The sequence below is a fragment of the Galeopterus variegatus genome, unplaced genomic scaffold (assembly GCF_000696425.1).
Source record: "Galeopterus variegatus unplaced genomic scaffold, G_variegatus-3.0.2 Scaffold6944, whole genome shotgun sequence".
In the NCBI taxonomy this organism is placed as follows: domain Eukaryota; kingdom Metazoa; phylum Chordata; class Mammalia; order Dermoptera; family Cynocephalidae; genus Galeopterus; species Galeopterus variegatus.
In genome coordinates, this window is record NW_007733055.1 from 5,194 (window position 1) to 7,991 (window position 2,798).

Genomic DNA, 2,798 nt, shown 5'->3' on the forward strand with positions numbered 1-2,798 from the left:
GTGCCTATCAGAATAAATTGTGGAAACTTTCAAAATTCACACGTGGTTGGTTAGTCCCAAGGAAGTCTAGGATATAAGCTAGACGTGTGAATTTTGATAAAACTCTATATATGATTCATCATTCATATAGACTCCATAAAGTCAAAAAGTTGCTTTTAAAGCCAGATTCACCACTCATTAGCCTATGACTGAATTTGTTACTTAACATTTCAGTTTCTTCAACTGTAAAGTGCGGATGGATGACACGTACCTAAAGAGGGTTTTTCAAGACTGACAGTCATCAATACATTTTATTTTTGGTTTCCTCATTAGCTAAAATGAAGTTAATGATTGTCTAATACAAAGTGTTGTGAAAAGTATCTAAATAAAGCAAACTATATGGAAGTTATTCATAAAGTACAGAACATCATTTAAATATGAGGGTAGAGTTGTCTGGTTAGCTCAGTTGGTTAGAACATGGTGCTGATAACACCAAGCTCCGGAAGTCAGTCCCTGTACCAGCCAGCAAAAAGATATATATCTTCATATGCTTTCCACGAACCTCATATTTTCCATGAACCTGAAAACATTCAAGGAAAACAGAATTAAAAGACAATGTGAATCTTTCCATGAACTTTTTGAAGTCTCCTGTTATAAGCTATTTTTATCTAAAGAGCTATCAAGTCAAAGAGAAGCTAGGGAACAAGAGGTAGTGAATTTACTTAGTAGGAGGGGTCTTCAAAAAGTTCATGGAATGATTTCGATTAACTTTTAATTCAAATTTTCCTTGAATTTTTGAAGTACTCTAGTACAAGGAATGAGTGCAAACNTTTGTTTACATGTATCTTTAATTAATGTTAGCTTCTTTCTCTGCTAACATGTTTCTTGTTCCTACTGAGTGTTTGAAAATAACTTTTATTTTGAATGCATAAATTATACATGAGCAAAGAAAAAAAAGCAAAAAAAAAAATTCTAATAATTTTGTTGTGTGTTATATATATGACCTGGCCAGATTAAGATTCTCTGTCATTCTTTCCATCACGTAGTAGTAGCAACTCTAACTCATTTTAAGGCTCGGCTCAGATGTCTTCACGAAGCTTCCTTCAGAACTGTCTGAGTTAAGTACCTCCCAGAACGCTGTGAACATGCATACATTTAGACTTGCACTCACCATGTGCTATATGTGGAACGATATATTTCTGTTTATGTCTCTCCATTGAACTTAATGTCTGTCAAGAGTAAGACAGTCTCATTTTACTGCCAGCATCTTCCACGGAACTTGGTACCAGCTGCATTCCTCATTAAATGTCAGTTGAACGGGACTAACCTGGTACAACCTTTTGCTGAAATCCATTCTGCTACTACTCATATAAACTGATAGTGGGATAAGCATACTCTGCTAAGGAAAAATTCGATATGAATTCTTAACTTTACAGTCTCTAATTGCTCCCTTACCTACCCTCCAGCCAATAATATGTATTAAACTGCTCAGAAACCCAACAAAGCTGGCTAGAAAGGGAACATTATGTCCAAACTGCAGGGAGCATGAAAAAGAAATAAAAGAATTTCTTTAGATGTATAAAGTTTGAAGTGTTAAGATGACTTGGAAACCAGGAACAATTAAAATATCTTCAGAGTACCTAGTCTGTGATTTCCTCAAAAGGAAAATATTTGAGTAAGACAACTGTATACTAGCTTTTCCTGTATGTGGGTACTCTAAAAATTTCATGGAAAGATTCGTATTTTCTTTTAATTCTATTTTTCCACAAACTTTTTGAAGTACCTCATATTAGCTTATTTTATTTTCACACTGTCTTTCTTATTCGGGTAAGTTATTTAAAGACACTCTAGTAATGCTGAGGTATTTAAAGTATTATCATGGCTATTTAATTATAAATTATATTTTCTCTCAGGATATGATTTTGAAAGCTTTAATGCATTGTTTAATAATATTCAAGTACATTTTTTNCTTTTAATTCAAATTTTCCTTGAATTTTTGAAGTACTCTAGTACAAGGAATGAGTGCAAACTTTAAGGGATTTAGTGTCAGTTTCTGTGGGACACTGAAAGTGGCCTTTTGTGCTCCTTCTGAGGCACCATCTTCTTGTCAGTGTGACCATTGGTCAGGTAATATAAATGGCAGTGAGAGGGGTGGGCAATGATATCTTTTTAGCCCTAATATCAAGTTAACCACACTATAGGTCTCTCTGGTGAACTCAGTTATAGCCTCTGCCCACTTGATCTTTATCCAGTTTACTTGGTTATTCTTATTTGGCAGCCAAAGTGGCCTGGATGGCAAGTTGGAATGAAATAGCCTTGTCGAGCAAGTTAGGTGCAAATCAAGACAGTTAAAAATAACACTAGCTGCATACTCACCCAGATCCCCAAGAGAGCCTCTTCATCCTGATTAATATGCTGGCTTCTGTTCCCAAAGCTGATTGTATCAGTAAAACAGAAGGTCTGTTTAAGCAAATAAAAGTGTATTTGGGTGTCACGTGAAACTTTCACCTTCAAATTTCTAACTTATGTAATAGATATCCATGACAAGACATCTTTTTGTCTTGTCATGGATATCAGCCTAAACTTATATAATAAACTGCTGAGTCGCCAGCACTGTCCTAGGTGCTATTCAGGTGCCAACAGCTCTATTCAAAAAAGAAACATTCCATAAGTGATTGGACTTGGAACCAACAAGCTAAAAAGGATCATTCTTGGATGTGTTGCGTATTTTTCTATCACTATGAACATTAGCCAACGTTTTGTTTACATGTATCTTTAATTAATGTTAGCTTCTTTCTCTGCTAACATGTTTCTTGTTC